The 17,059-nt window shown below is 41.5% G+C and overlaps 1 protein-coding gene across 9 annotated transcripts in view; it reads right to left on the minus strand.

Moving 5' to 3' along the window:
• Positions 1-17,059, minus strand: part of NTN5 (netrin 5) — a 58,545-nt gene that overhangs the window by 25,023 nt on the left and 16,463 nt on the right. Inside the window, exon 1 of one of the 9 annotated variants that reach the window (XM_061590452.1) lies at positions 15,782-15,803. The exons of the other annotated variants lie outside the window; for them this stretch is intronic. The gene's annotated coding sequence lies outside the window, so the exon portion shown is untranslated. Of the gene's footprint in view, positions 1-15,781; positions 15,804-17,059 lie in introns of those variants that run through there. 9 annotated transcript variants of the gene reach the window in all.

Genomic DNA, 17,059 nt, shown 5'->3' on the forward strand with positions numbered 1-17,059 from the left:
GCCCAGAGGCCTTGCTTTTTGCATGCAGAAGATACCAAGTTTGATCCCTGGCATCTCCAGGTAGTGCTGGGAAAGACTGAAACCCTGGAGAGCTGCAACATGGTGCCCTCCAGATGCTGGTGGACTACAAGTCCCACTACTCATCAGGCACAATGGCTGGGGGCTGATGAGAGTTGTAGTGCGAGAATATCTGGAGGAAGGGAACCACATTGGCTGTCCCTGACTGAGAGGGATCATAAGAACATAAGAACATAAGAAGAGCCTGCTGGATCAGGCCAGTGGCCCATCTAGTCCAGCATCCTGTTCTCACAGTGGCCAACCAGGTGCCTGGGGGAAGCCCGCAAGCAGGACCCGAGTGCAAGAACACTCTCCCCTCCTGAGGCTTCCGGCAACTGGTTTTCAGAAGCATGCTGCCTCTGACTAGGGTGGCAGAGCACAGCCATCATGGCTAGTAGCCATTGATAGCCCTGTCCTCCATGAATTTGTCTAATCTTCTTTTAAAGCCGTCCAAGCTGGTGGCCATTACTGCATCTTGTGGGAGCAAATTCCATAGTTTAACTATGCGCTGAGTAAAGAAGTACTTCCTTTTGTCTGTCCTGAATCTTCCAACATTCAGCTTCTTTGAATGTCCACGAGTTCTAGCATTATGAGAGAGGGAGAAGAACTTTTCTCTATCCACTTTCTCAATGCCATGCATAATTTTATACATTTCTATCATGTCTCCTCTGACCCGCCTTTTCTCTAAACTAAAAAGCCCCAAATGCTGCAACCTTTCCTCGTAAGGGAGTCGCTCCATCCCCTTGATCATTCTGGTTGCCCTCTTCTGAACCTTTTCCAACTCTATAATATCCTTTTTGAGATGAGGCGACCAGAACTGTACACAGTATTCCAAATGCGGCCGCACCATAGATTTATACAATGGCATTATGATATCGGCTGTTTTATTTTCAATACCTTTCCTAATTATCGCTAGCATGGAATTTGCCTTTTTCACAGCTGCCGCACACTGGGTCGACATTTTCATCGTGCTGTCCACTACAACCCCGAGGTCTCTCTCCTGGTCGGTCACTGCCAGTTCAGACCCCATGAGCGTATATGTGAAATTAAGATTTTTTGCTCCAATATGCATAATTTTACACTTGTTTATATTGAATTGCATTTGCCATTTTTCCGCCCATTCACTCAGTTTGGAGAGGTCTTTTTGGAGCTCTTCACAATCCCTTTTTGTTTTAACAAGCCTGAACAATTTAGTGTCATCAGCAAACTTGGCCACTTCACTGCTCACTCCTAATTCTAGGTCATTAATGAACAAGTTGAAAAGTACAGGTCCCAATACCGATCCTTGAGGGACTCCACTTTCTACAGCCCTCCACTGGGAGAACTGTCCGTTTATTCCTACTCTCTGCTTTCTGCTTCTTAACCAATTCCTTATCCACAAGAGGACCTCTCCTCTTATTCCATGACTGCTAAGCTTCCTCAGAAGCCTTTGGTGAGGTACCTTGTCAAACGCTTTTTGAAAGTCTAAGTACACTATGTCCACTGGATCACCTCTATCTATATGCTTGTTGACACTCTCAAAGAATTCTAATAGGTTACTGAGACAGGACTTTCCCTTGCAGAAGCCATGCTGGCTCTGCTTCAGCAAGGCTTGTTCTTCCATGTGCTTAGTTAATCTAGCTTTAATAATACTTTCTACCAGTTTTCCAGGGACAGAAGTTAAGCTAACTGGCCTGTAATTTCCGGAATCCCCTCTGGATCCCTTTTTGAAGATTGGCGTTACATTTGCCACTTTCCAGTCCTCAGGCACGGAGGAGGACCCAAGGGACAAGTTACATATTTTAGTTAGCAGATCAGCAATTTCACATTTGAGTTCTTTGAGAACTCTCGGGTGGATGCCATCCGGGCCTGGTGATTTGTCAGTTTTTATATTGTCCATTAAGCTTAGAACTTCCTCTCTCGTTACCACTATTTGTCTCAGTTCCTCAGAATCCCTTCCTGCAAATGTTAGTTCAGGTTCAGAGATCTGCCCTATATCTTCCACTGTGAAGACAGATGCAAAGAATTCATTTAGCTTCTCTGCAATCTCCTTATCGTTCTTTAGTACACCTTTGACTCCCTTATCATCCAAGGGTCCAATCGTCTCCCTAGATGGTCTCCTGCTTTGAATGTATTTATAGAATTTTTTGTTGTTGGTTTGTATGTTCTTAGCAATGTGCTCCTCAAATTCTTTTTTAGCATCCCTTATTGTCTTCTTGCATTTCTTTTGCCAGAGTTTGTGTTCTTTTTTATTTTCTTCATTTGGACAAGACTTTCATTTTTTGAAGGAAGACTTTTTGCCTCTAAGAGCTTCCTTGACTTTGCTCATTAACCATGCTGGCATCTTCTTGGCCCTGGCGGTACCTTTTCTGATCTGTGGTATGCACTCCAGTTGAGCTTCTAATATAGTGTTTTTAAACAACTTCCAAGCATTTTCGAGTGATGTGACCCTCTGGACTTTGTTTTTCAGCTTTCTTTTTACCAATCCCCTCATTTTTGTGAAGTTTCCTCTTTTGAAGTCAAATGTGACCGTGTTGGATTTTCTTGGCAATTGGCCAGTTACATGTATGTTTAATTTAATAGCACTGTGGTCACTGCTCCCAATCGGTTCAACAACACTTACATCTTGCACCAGGTCCCGGTCCCCACTGAGGATTAAGTCCAGGGTTGCCGTCCCTCTGGTCGGTTCCATGACCAACTGGTCTAGGGAATAGTCATTTAGAATATCTAGAAACTTTGCTTCTTTGTCATGACTGGAACACATATGCAGCCAGTCTATGTCCGGGTAGTTGAAGTCACCCATTACTACCACATTTCCTAGTTTGGATGCTTCCTCAATTTCATATCTCATCTCAAGGTCTCCCTGAGCATTTTGATCAGGGGGACGATAGATCGTTCCCAGTATTAAGTCCCTCCTGGGGCATTAAGTCCCTCCTGGGGCTGGATCAATGGCCTGAATCTGTTTAAGATAGTTTTCCAGTCCACATTCACAGCTTGAATGCTCAAAATAGAGGGAACGGAACACACACACTCCATCCCATACATATAAAGCACAGTTAAAGTGCATGGCTTCCTCCCAAAGAATCCTGGGAACTGTAGTTTACCTCTCACAGAACTATAATTCCCAGCACCTGCAACAAACTACAGTTCCCAAGATTCTTTAGGGGAAGCTATGTGCTTTCAATCTGCATTAGGTAATGTTTGGAGTTGGCTGCTTGAAAATACATAGATCCCCTCCCCCCCGTTTAATTTTCAACGTATGCAAGAGTGGTCAGTCGAATTTTGCCTCTCCTCACCCTCAAATCTCCTGCTAAACCTGAAATTGTTAGAAAGAACCTTTAAAACTACTTGTTCTATTAAATACAAATAAGCTGGCATCCCTCCTTCAGAGACAGCAGCATTTTAAAGTTTTTTCCTGGACAATCCCCTTGTAGATTTGCATTCATTGGTACTGAAAAACCTCACAGTGTGATTTTCTGTGTGAAAATCTGTTAAAAACAATCTGCTGTATCCATTTCCTTTGTCTTGCTAACAGCTCTCTGTGGCATATATTTGTAATGGAAAGTCACACAGCTTCCACAGGTATCCTGTGAAGCAGTTTTCAGATGTTGGGCTCAAACTCCTGTTATCATTCTAGAGAACTTTCTTTACCCTCTGTTGAGTCAATCAGCCTGAAAGCATCTACGTGAGCTAGACTATGTGACTGCTATTTCTACTAGTGTTGTTACTGGGCAACTGAGGTTGCTTCCACACACTATGACAGCCCATAGCGTTGCTAAAGCATTGCTTTTTTTGCAATTAGCTGGAGGCAGAAGCAGAATGGAAGCTCCACACATGCTCATAAAATGGCCTTCCCTATGATCAAGATCCTCTGATAATGTACCCATTCAGCAAATAAATGTTAATTGAAGGTTGAATAGGTTCAGCCTATTTTATCATTTCCTGACAAAGCAAAGGGCACTTCCAGACTATCACTATTTTTGGAGGGGATTCAATCACATACTGGCAAATTCAGCCTGCGAATTCCTAAAAACAGTTTTTTTGTGATAAGGAAAGTGATGGGGAAATGCACTGGAAAGTGGGTGACATAACAATGACTTGATGGAACACATTATAACCTGCTCACAAACAAATAAGAATGCTTAATAAACAGCCAGTGCCATCTAACCTCCCCACAAAGTTTGTGCAAACAAGTCAGGATGAATGCTCAACAAATACGTTGTTTGGAAGCAACCAATAAAACAGTCTAGACCTGCAAACAGGAATTGTTTAATGAAAGGCAAAGGAGTCTTTAAAAGCCTCAATATCATGTTGCTTGTTCACACCAGACAGGGCTGGTCCCACCATGAACAAACATGGGAGGACAAGGCAGAAAACTCTGGAATGAAACAGGTTGACAATGACATTGCTTGGACGGTCTGTGAAAAAGGAACAAACAAAGGTTTGCACTTCCAGAGCAAAGGCCAACCTGAGACGGACAGCAGCTTGCCCAAACTCGCTCTCCAGTGAGTTTCTGGAAGCTGAGTCCAACACACAGTGCATTACATTACACCAGTTCTCAGCGAGCACGCACAGCCATTTGACTTCCTTGATTTTTTTTCCAGCTGGCAGATAGGAAGCATTCCCAATGTTGGACCCCCCCTCCCCCTGCTCTTTTTTTTACGCTTCTGCGCTACTAGTTCACTCCCAGCTCCTCCTAGAGGAGGGGATTGGAGCCAAATAAAAAGAGTCGGTGGTTTCAGGATTGAGATGGATACATTATTTTGTCATGTGCCTTTACTTAAAAACAAACGGCAAGCAGGAGGGCTTCCTGTTGGCCAAAAGGCCCGTCTCTTTCCCGCTCCCTCTTTCTCCCGAACCTTTGCCTCTCGTGTGACATCCTTTTCCATGACGTCAGCATTTTTGGCGCAACTCCTCTCTTGGCTCCCACCGACATATCTCCGTTTCATCTCCTTCTGCTGCTTTACCAAATGAAATCCAGGAGGTGCCGGGTGTTGCCGGAAAGAAGCCCCGCTCTTGCCAGGGTCAAATAATACCTCAACGGGGAGAATGGCAATTTCTCAGCCATTGGATATCCAGCTTCTGACCTGGAACTAACTGACCACAGGCTGGACCCCTTCCCTTGCTTTAAAGGCCTCGCCCTCTCAGCACCCTCCCCAATTCCCTGCCACACTGGCATTAATATCCTCTTTGCCATCTAATTGACAAAGGTGCTACTGTGCAGCCCCCAAGCAGATTTAGGAATCTAGGGTACTTCCAGACTGCCACAATCTTCTGGTTGGTGCAGTTATTGTTGATAGTGCAAAGAAACCTGCTTTCCCAAAAGAGTGGGCTTTTTGCAGAAAGGAAAGTGATGGGGAAATGCACTGGAAAGTGTGGGATGACACTTTTGATGCAGTCATTTTACCTCCCCACAAACAAATGCAAATAGATGCTCACTAAATAGACTAATGCACTAATCTGATTTTCAAACAACTCAGGATGAATGCTCAACAAACAATTTGGAAGCACCTCTAGAGCGGGCACTAATGCAGCCTTCCCCAACCCGGTGCCCTCCAGACGTTTTGGAACACAGCTCCTATCAGCCCCAGCCAGCACAGCCACTTCTGGCCATGGCTGACAGGAGCTGTAGAGTACCGTGTGTGTGTGTGTGTGTGTGTGTGTGTGTGTGTGTGTGTTTAATGCAGTTTACAAGTTCACAAGGAACACATCTGTTTTGAGAGTGTACTCATTCTGTTGGACCTTCCTGTTATCAGAAAGCAGTCAGAGGGAAATTAATTTTTCCTAAGATTAAAAAAGGAAGGAAGAAAAAGAGCAAGGGCAAAAAAGGGGGGAGGGTCCCCATGCAGAACATTCAATTTTTCTATGGAAACAATTAGATTAACAGGCCAATCATAAATGTCTCAGCTTTGAGATGTCTCATTGTGTTGTATAGGACCTAGGGCCAAAACAAATGTGACACTATTCACTATATATAGATATATAATGTAAAAATAATTCATTTTTATTAATACATATTAAATTTAAATTTTAAAAATAAATTATTAGTTGTAAAAGCTTATATTCCACTTTTTTTCACCAGATGGACTCAAAGTGGTTCACAATGTAAAAATACATAAAAAGTATACAATTTTTAAAAAAGCCATATGATGTAGCACATCAAAAAACCATTATAAAAAAATCAGGTAAGAGAACAGCATTAAAAACATACATCATTCTGATTCTATGATTCAATATGATTCTATGATATGATACGATAAAACTAAAAACCTAACTAAGAACATGAAAGATGTTAAGGGTGCAAGTAAGTACAAATGGAAGATTCCCCCCACCCCAGTGCATATACCCACAGGAGGGCAAATGAAGCTCAGGACTCCCACAGGGGGCAAAGAATTAAAGCTGCCTTCCCCCACCAAGCTCTCAGCCTGGATCAGGCCTTTTGTGCCTCCTATTTACACTTTAGAAAAACCATCCACACAATTGCTAACGGTTTCATGATGGGCACTTCCAGTCTGTCATGAGTGGGATTGAGTCACACATCCAAGCTGTGCCAGTTAAATTGACTTGACTCTCTTGCACAACATACCCACTTCCATTAGGTTAAGTAATGAGTAAATTCATTGGAAAATGTTAGATTGCTTGACGCATTGTCTTCTGACCTTCTGGCAAGCAAATCAGAATCCATGCTCAATATATAGGCAGTGTCATCTAACCTCCACCCAAACTACATATCAGGATGAATGCTTAATAAATAGTGTGGCGGCACCTACCCTGTGGAACTCCCTCCCTTTGAATATTAGGCAGGCGCCATCTCTGCTATCTTTTCGGTGCCTTTTGAAGACTTTCCTCTTTCAACAAGCCTTTTAAGTTGAGACCTATCCCAGTCTGCATCTGTATCAGAATTGTTTAATATGTTTTTTTTAATAATGTTTTTAACTCTTTTCTAAAGTTGTTTTTTCTTTTAAATGTTTTTAATGCTGTTTCGTTTTAATGTATTTTAAGACCTGTTTTTATGATGTTTTAGAGTGTTTTAGTGCTTTGTTTGCCGCCCTGGGCTCCTGCTGGGAGGAAGGGCGGGATACAAATTGAATAAATAAATAAATAATAAAACAAGTTGTCAAGAAGCAACCAGTGTCATGTTTACTTTGGCAACCTCAGGGTTGTATTCAATAAAGTCCTACTCAGACGAGACCCACTGAAATTAATGAACCTAAGTTAATCATCTCCATTATCCTCAATGGGTCTACTCTAAATAGGGCAAGCACTGGATACAGACTTGTACATTTAAAGGACATGACTTCCCCCAAAGAATCCTAGGAACTGTAGTTTGTTAAGGGTGCTGGGAATTGTAGCACTGTGAGGGGTAAACTACAGTTCCCAGGATTCTTGGGGGGAAGCCATATCATTTAAGTATATGGTGTGGATATGACCACTAGAATCATGGAAGGTTCAGTGGAGGTCATCTAGTCCAACCCCCCTGCTCAGTGTAGGATCTACAATGCAGGAAGCAACTACAGCATCCCTATATCTGCCCCCTCCCTGAGTCAAGATAGATTGTTTATTAAACAAAATAGTCAATTCCAGTCCTGAGACAAAAATACTAAATAATTTGTTGCAACGTTAGAGAAGTGGAGATCATGATAAAATTATACTGGTCAGCTCCATTCTATGTCCCTAACTTGGTTGTGCCCAGCTAACAGAAACAGTCAGATGTGTGATTCATTTCTAGAATTTCTTGGCCCAGTTCTAATTAGAACCATCACTGGCCTCAGACTGGCATAAATAACTCCCTTAAAGAAGATAGTGATTAACGTGTCATCAAGAATTTAATTAGAGTCTGTTCCCAACCCATTTGATTCTGCAGACAGATTGGATTGCAAACAAAAATCTGTGGCTATTCCACAGAATTCCCTGAATTGCAACATGCTTTGGACTGGAGTGTCTGCAATTTACTCGACTTTCCTGATTTATTTTATTTATTTAATATCCTACACTTCCTCCCAAAAGGATCCCAGGGTGGCAAAACACTAACTTACAAAATGTTTCTCAGTAATTCACAAAGCATGCCTCTTCCTGCAGTGTTCCTTTAATTTGAATGGAAATTCTCAGGAATAAAGAGAGTTGTGCCATGCAGTCACTGACTATTGTCCTGAGATATTGGTTACGTTTATGAAAATTATAAAATTGTGCAATTTTTATCCAGGGGGAGGAGTGGGAACACAGTATCTTTTTTGATGAATGCAAAAGCAAAAATATAATTTGCTGTTGTTTTCCTAGTCTCTCTTTCTTTTGTGTAATTTGTGTAACTTTTGGAATCCATATTTTACAGGACAATCCTATACATGCCTACTCAGATGTAAGCTCCACTGAGTTCAGGGGGGCTTACTCTCAGGTAAGTGGGCATATAGGATTGCAGCCTAGGTCACCTTTGAAATAATTATTGTCAGATGAAAGGAGGGGACCCTCCCCCTTCTGCAACAATCAAACATCTTCATTTCTGGGTTAGTTCAGCCCGGACCCCAAACAGTAAGAAAAGGGCGCAGTGATTTATTTCAGAGATGTTACACACATCAAAACTTTAACACAGCCCTTTCTCTGAAAGACTTCTACCACAACAGCGCCCAGCGTGGCTGTTGGCATTTCAAAATCATGAACCATGATTCTTCAAATGACACGTGCAGAATGATGACCCACCAGAAACACAGGAAGTGGTGCTCTTGTTACTTATTCTTACCCTGTGGCTGTATGATCCTCTTTTTTAAAAAAATCTTGTTTTATAATGGCTAAATGGTAAAACAATAATAAGGAAACTGGCCCTAGAGTAGGAAGATGATGCCCAGTTCCTGCTGAGTTCCCAGGATTTGGTACACAGAGAAATATGACTTCTAAACATGGAGGTTCCATTAGCTATCATATCTTTTTATCCTCTTATGTTTCAAATCAGGGCCAATTCATCATTCCCCTTCAACAAGATGTGAGGGTTCCCTTTTCCCCATTACAAGTAGCAGCCCTTAGGTGCTCTTTCAAACATGCAAAACCTCTCCTGGGTTTAGGGTTCTTGGCCTGAGACTGATCCTGTATCTTTAGGAAAAGAGAAAGTCAGCCAAGTGGAGGTGTTCTTGCAACTCTGTAATGGGAAAAACCACAAGGTGGAATTCTCCCTTCCCTCTGCATAAGGCAGAAGACCTCTGGGAGGTCAAAGCAGATCATTTGGGGTGTGAGTGAAGTGCACTAGTAGTAATTCAGGGGAGGAAAATGTCCCACCTCAGCTATCAGAAGATTAGAAAACATTAATGGAAGGCTGCATGCATATACACACCATACATTTAAAGCACATTGAAAGCATAAAGAATCCTGGGAACTGTCATTTATCCCTCTATAATGATTTGCTACCCTTTCTTTGTCTCTGAACCCTCAACAAAATCTTAATTTTGCTTGATTGCTTCTTTCTTCCTCAGTTTTTTTATTCTCTGTTCTCAAAATGTGCTTCTATTTATTTTTCTGAAATGCTGAGATGTCTTTTTTGTCTCCTTAACACCCACCCAAACCCCTTCCTCTGCTAGCATTCAAAAAATGTTGCCCATCTTGATCTTGTTTTACTATTATTTTTTATGTCCATTCCTCAGACTCCTCATCTGGTGCAGAATGGAAAATATGAGAGAAACTACTCAGGATGACAAATAGCCTGGTCCATGCATGTGTACTTGAGAAGCAAGTCTCACTGTATTCTGTGGGGCTTATTCCTACGTATGTGTGCATAGGTGTGAAATTGTGCAGTCCAGTCGTAAAGATGTTTACTCAGGAGTAAATCACACTAAGTTCAATGGAACTTACTCAATAGGTGCTTCTGATCACAAACAGGTTGTTGGCAGCAGTTGGGTTTTTTTTAATTTACCAGATCTTCCATAGAAAGGGTTAATCAGGATTAAATGCAGAAAAATGTGGACTAGCATTTTGATGCTGACAAGTATTTATAACAACAACATTTATATCTCACCTTTCTTCCAAGCAGCTCAAGGTGACGTACAAATACAATTCTCCCCTCCCAATTTTATCTTCACAACAACCCTGTGAGGTAGGTTAGGCTGAGAGAAAGTGACTGGCCCAAGGTCTCAAATTTGTATGCTGTTTTTCCATATAAATATGCTCAAAGCAGCTCACAACAGAACAACAAAAAGGCATATCAAAACACAATGTTGTATGGATGGTGCAAAAATCTTGCATTCCTAAACAGCACCAATCCTGTAATAAAATACTCATCTCAAAGCACAAGGGCACTTCCCCACTATCGCTATTTTCAGCTGATTCAATCACATAACCAGCACATTCAGGTTGCACAATAAAAACTGATTTAGAACTCTTATGCAATAAACCTGCTTCCCCAAAAGGTCGGATTTTTTTGCGATAAGAAAAGTAATGAGAAAATGTGGAAAGTGTGAGAAAACATTTGGTTTGACACAATGTTGTCTAGCCACCCAACAAACAAATCACTGTGAATGCTCATTAAATAGCCAACATCACCTAACCTCCCTGCAAACAAATCAGGGGAACGCTCAATAAACCGGTTGTCTGGAAGTTCCCTTGTTCTCTCTTCTAGTAAGGGCATTAAGGACTGCAGCAGCTCTAGTCTCCTCAAGCACGGCAAGGCACCCCCCCTTCCATTAAGCAATAAATATTGTGTTTTAAAGATTTCTGCATTGTTGTTATAATGCCATTATTTTCAGAGTTACATTTCCGCAATAATAGTAATGATTGATAATCGAATGATCCTGGTAGCCGAGACAATTATTATTTCAAATGGTTTTCTCTTCCCAAACTCTCTGGCTACGTTTCGGGTTTTGGAGCTTTTCAGTCTCTTCCTCTGGCTTGCAATCTCTGCTATTATTGCATGCTTATTTGTCCCTCTGAATAATATAAGGCATGTTCTAGTGAAGTGTTGCACCTGTGACTAATTCTAAGAAAGAGCCTGTACTTTAGTCTTGTGACAGGCCTTGGACTGTATTCATGGATGGCATCTCATTTCCCAATAGACTGCCAGTTTGCCCTAAATTTCCAGTTAAGCATATTATTAGTAGACATCACAGCAGTGATATTTCAAAATACACTCTTAGCAATGTGTCAAATTATTATTTTTATTAATGTTATTAATGATCATCCCGTTAATACATTTGACAATAGTTAACAATGAGACAACAGCTGTGACAAATATTTTCTCTTCCTTTTTTCCTGGGACTGGGTCCCAGCTTTTCTCCTAAAATCAGAGAGCCACAATCCATCAAAAGTGAAGCACACTGCTGCAATCCTATGCACATTTACCTGGGAGCAAGCCCAGCTGAACACAGTGGAACTTACATCTGAATAAGCATGCATAGGATTGCCCTGTAAATCTCTCACTGAAATCCATTGGTCTTTAAAATCCTTCAGGTAGTCTGGAGTGTGTGCATAATTTGTGAGTTTCCATCAGCTGTTTGCTTTGAATATACTTTAGCGTACAATAATGTGTTTTTTTCACAGCAGGTTGAATTTGTTTTTTTCCTCCCTTCCAAATTTTAGAAAGATTAATCATGTTGAGCCTACTACAAAATATAAGAAATAGGATCAGAAATATACTTGGGAAGAGTAGGCAGGCATTTAAAAAAGTATCCTTGTTCCCCATCTAAAATGAACAGGCTAAGGTACTTCAGTTTTTAAATCCATGGCATATTATCCAGTTGTTAAACCATGGGAGGGTGGGTTAAAATAAAAAAAAAATACAATTAATCTGATATCTACTGCTTGCTGCTTTGGATTGCTCAGAAATGGAGAAAACACTGTGCCTTTTATTGTCAGATGTTTAGGTAAACTGGGGAGGGGGAATAGCTGAAGACCAACAAATCCCACAGAAATTCATGTGACATTTACAAGTAAGTACGTTTTGAGCTGCGGTGGAAATAACTGCCTTGCTGGTTATGTATGTAAATAAGAAAGTCAGACATCTGAGCGAGATCTCTGAAGGCTTGACTTCCTTTTTATTAACTTTTGTGGAGAGTGGGGAAAGGGCTCATATTCAAGCCTACCATGAATATAAACAGTTGCAACAGCTTTCTCTGATTTTGGTCTGAACAGCAGCCCTTACTGTTTCATATTAAAAGGGAAACCAAAAGAAACATTGAAAATGGATTGCCATCATATCTCAGTTTTAAATGTGATCTCTCTCTCTCTCTCTCTCTCTCTCACACACACACACACACACAGAGAGAGAGAGAGAGAGAGAGAGCGCCATTGATCAATGATACAAGTTTCCCATATTTTGGAGCAATACATGTTCAATTGCTTATATTCCAAGTAATTTGAATAGAATACATATACAGTTCTTGAGTCACTGTGGTCCACAATTCATTCCACCTGTCCCCATTTACCAAGACAGTCTGTTTTCTTAATGTTCCTTGCTAACCCACTGTTCTATTTTTGTCCTGATTTTCCCTTGTTAAGCTTTCATTAGTGTGTGTGCTTCCAGAACTGATGTTCCTGAGAGGCTGAGTTCGGAAAACACAGGAAGCTGCCTTATACTGAGTCAGACCATTGGTCGATCTAGCTCAGTATTTATGCTGATTGGCAATGTCTCTCCAGGGTTTCAGACAGGAGTCTCTATTGGTCTTATCTGGAGATGCCAGGGACTGACCCTGGGACCTGCTGAATGCAAAGCAGATGATCTACTACTGATCTACAGCCCTTCTCCAAAATCCCAAGAAAAGGGTGTGGAACCTGTTTAGATACGTGGGTAGTAGAAATAAGAAGCATCCACTCCCAGTTCAGACAGTGAACTTCTAGGGCAGGGTTGGGGAACTTGTGGCCCTCCAGGTGTTCTTGGACTCCAACTCCCATCAGCCCCAGTGACCATGGCTTAATGGTCAAGAATGATGGGAGATGGAGTCCAGCAACACCTGGAGGGCCACAGGTTCCCCAATCCTGCCCTAGAAGTTAACTGTCTGAATTGGTAGTGGATGCTTCTTATTTCTACTACCCACATATCTAAACACACATGCATGGAAGCTCAGGCTCCATGTGGTGTGAAGTCTGCCACTTCATGCAGATTGCAGCTGCTGAAGTATATTTTGAACTAGGATTGCGAGGTTCAGGACCTGAGACTGATCCTGTATCTTTAGGAGAAGAGAAAGTCAGCCAAGTGCAGGTGTTCTTGCAACCCTGTAATGGGAAAAACCACAAGGTGGAATTCTCCCTTCCCCCTGCACAACTTTTAAAGATACAGAAGACCTCTTGGTTGCAATATGAATTTAGGACCTGTTCTGTCATTAGACAGACTGAGGAAGGCACCTCAGGCATCTGATTTTGGGTGTCATGGAAGGACAGCAAATGGCCAGCTATTTATCAGTAGTAGTACTCCCAAGGAGACATGTGTGTGTGTGATTTTCTGCTTCAGGTGTCAAAACAACACGGTCAGGATTGGGTACTATGTACCTTGACTTGTAGGTGAGGCGGGGTGGTGGTGGAATTTGCTGTCTTGCTTCAGGCAGCAAAATATCTGGTGCTACTTCTGCCTGATGTGGATTGAAGCTATGTCCTAGAGTCCAAAACAACCAGCACTTTCCTGCAGGTAAACATTACGGGAGAAGATTGGTAGGGACAGCCTCTCTTTTTTTTCTTTCCTTTTTTAAATTGATGTAAGGTGCTTTGGGAGACAAGAATTGCCTGACAAACGGGATAAAAATATAGAAAACAAACAAATCTATCAGTTTTCTCAATGTGTGTGGAGGGAATGCACTGAATTTGTATCTAATACTTGAGCAGATCCTTCAAATACCAGATCTAAAAAATTGGCTTGCATTTGCTAAGCCTCAAAACACTACAAAAATGGAAACTGGAGTTATGACCCACAGAAAAAGGGGACAGATTTCACATATACAAAATGTGTGTTTCTAAGTGATAGGAAAATGCACAATCCAAAGGTTTCCAAAATGGAGCATGCAGACTGCTAGACCCTCTGGAAATATTCTAGTTTTGTTTCTCATTTTCACCTCCGCTATATTCCACCCTATGTAAAATAAGTATATGTAATGTTGGATGGGGATGTTGAGCTAAATCTTCAAGTTCACAAGAATCCCTGAAGTATGTATCCATCTTCTTAACTCTTGCTTCAATGTTGTATGTGTGTGTGTGTGAGACGGAAATGTCGATTCTTGCATTGTTCCTAGAATTGGAACAATTCCTTAATTGTAACAATCTTGTAAACCCTTACTTGGGAATAAGTGCCATTGAACTTGGTGCAATTTACTCTCAGTAAATATACTAACTCTCCTCTGTACCATTAAAATAAAACACCTGCTTATCATACATTATATACGTAGCTGCTGATAGAGGTGGTGAAGGAACTTCTACCCAAATCCTAACTGTACCAGTTATGAAGGAGAAACCTTTCAAAGCACAATAGCCTGTCTGCAGGCAGCAGTGGGGGGCAGAATAAACCCCCTTTTCAACTTTATTTTGAGGAGATGAAATCTTAAATTTTAAACATATTTTTTCTTCAGTGCATTTCCCACAAACCTCATGTTAGCGAGTGTCCAGGGTCAGCAACAATAAATATTGAGAGAAGATTTTGGATTTCCCCAAAACCAGGGGCCTGCCTGCTGCAAGACTGAGGATGGTATGGCTCTGTAATGGATTTTCACCTAATTGTTCATTAAGCAATATGAGTACAGACATGTAAGACTGGATTCTCCTCCTCCTCAGAAACTACTTTTTTTTTAAATCTCTCGAAAGGAATAAAATCTATATATACATAGCAGAAGAAGCTTCTGCATATTTACGCTTCAACCCCTGCATAGCACGAAAGGACAAATATTTTTGTGTGTATTGAAGTAGTATAGACTCCATTGCACCGAAATTAGCTAGCTAACATCAACATAAAGCTGCCATAGCTACAACTATCACTCACATTTGCAGAATTTTCTGCCCAGCTCCTGTTCATTTTGGGAGCTGCGGTGAATATAATAAACTAACAAGACATTATATGGACGGTCACAATGTTTTCAACATGCCACTTGGGACAGCTCAAAATTTCCTTATGATTTCAGGAAGATGGAGGGGAAGTGATGGAAGATTTGTGGATTTTGAGACTCAAACACTTGGAGGAACTCCCCTCCCCCTTACCTTTTAGGAAACCTTGAAAAGCTTTTCTGGTTCTCCACAAAACTGTCACCAAGCCCAAAAATATAAACAATGACTGAGCAGCTAGCTACAAAACCACTCACATATCCCTGCATCTATTATACATTTTATTACAAATATCTGCTGCAAATATGGATATATTTAGCTATTTAAGCACCAATACATTAGCTTTCCAAGTCGCTTGGCTAATCTCTGTCTAATTTTCCTTGCCTGCACCAGCTGAGTTATTATGGCTTCATTTGGATAATGCTGCAATATAAACACTGCAGGCTTCTGGTGCCACACATCCCGCTCTCCGATAACTGTGTCCGCATTCTATTGCATTTGCTAGCTGGGGTATTATCTATCTCCCATTATTCTGCAAAACACTGGTAAGGCCGATATAATGTAGATAACATATCCACATGAATACTGCAGACTTTGCTGTCTGAAATATTTCTCCGATCACATTTTTCGGTTTTGGCTGCGTATGATGGTTGTGCTAGAATTTATCATGCATTAGGGAAAAGAATGCAGGGGAAAAAACCCTGATGCGATACAATAACATAGTGACACAACACAGTGATGATAACAAACCAACCTTTTTTTCCCCCTGATTGCCGTGTCTGGAGACCGTGTCCACCACTCTCTCCACCGAGGTTTCTGGAATCCGATATCAGCTGGGCTGGAGTTTCTTAAAAATGAAACCCTCTTTGCTGGGAGTTTATGAGGAAGTTTGGTGAGTTTTACAAGCCCTTGGGTAAATGGCAGACGGTCGCCTGGTGGAGTTAGATTGGATCCACTGATGGGGAAGGGGAAATAGAGCCTCCAATGATCTCTTGAAGCATTAATGAGCTATGCAAGTTTGGCTATTCAGGTTTCTCACCCAGGCCTGGAACCATGAGCCAGTGGTGGTGGTGAAAGAGCTTCCCAGAACTCTGGAGCTTTGATCTGTGGCTGTTTGTGACATTCTCCGATGGCACCAGACTAAGCGAGTGGGCTTCTGACAGTGATGAACGGTGTGTCAAGGAGAGGAGGACAAACGCCATGACAAGACAGATGCCGAAACACATGCGGACAGGTGGGCAAGTGGAGCAAGAGAGGGGGGTGGTAAAAGAAAAATGGATCCATGCACGCCATGAACCATGAAACAAACACAATTTGGAGACATCATTATTATACGTGTGGAATAGTGAGACACAACGCGTGTTATTCTCTCTCACACACGCACATATAAAACACAAAGAAGGGGGTTTATGTGTATTTGTGTTTCATTGTTTTTACCCTTGAGAAGGAACTTGAAAGAGAAGAGAGAAAAGGCTTGGACACTGGGGATGGGAAGTTGTGCTTTATCAGAATATTTTCTTGTGATTGTTGACCACCTACCAATGAAGGAGATATTTGATTTGATTCTTGTATGTCACCTTTCCAGCAACAACACTGAGCTCAATGTGGCTGACAATAATAATAAAAAATATTAAAATTAGCACGCAACATTTCAGACAGGAAGAGAGATATGGTGGAGACTGACTGGCTGACAGGAAGATAAGTTAGATGTTTAACATTTATTCCATCTTCTAGTCCGTCTCTGGTCACACTTATCTGAGTAGCTCTGTCCTTGGGTCTTGAGATGCTGCTATTTAATGCCACGTCAGTGTATAATTAAACAGGTTGTCTGGAGGAACAGCTATTATTAAACAGCTATAATCCACCATTTCATTTTGGATGAAGGAGCCAACCTGGTATGTATGACCGAGACCTGGAAGGGTGAGTTGGGAGGATCAGGGTGCTTTCATTACCTGTTTATTAAGCATTCATCCCAATTTGTCTACAGGGAGATTAGACGAAGTTGGCTATTTGGCTATTTTGTGAGCATTCA

This window comes from Rhineura floridana, chromosome 11 (genome assembly GCF_030035675.1).
Source record: "Rhineura floridana isolate rRhiFlo1 chromosome 11, rRhiFlo1.hap2, whole genome shotgun sequence".
Lineage (NCBI taxonomy): Eukaryota > Metazoa > Chordata > Lepidosauria > Squamata > Rhineuridae > Rhineura > Rhineura floridana.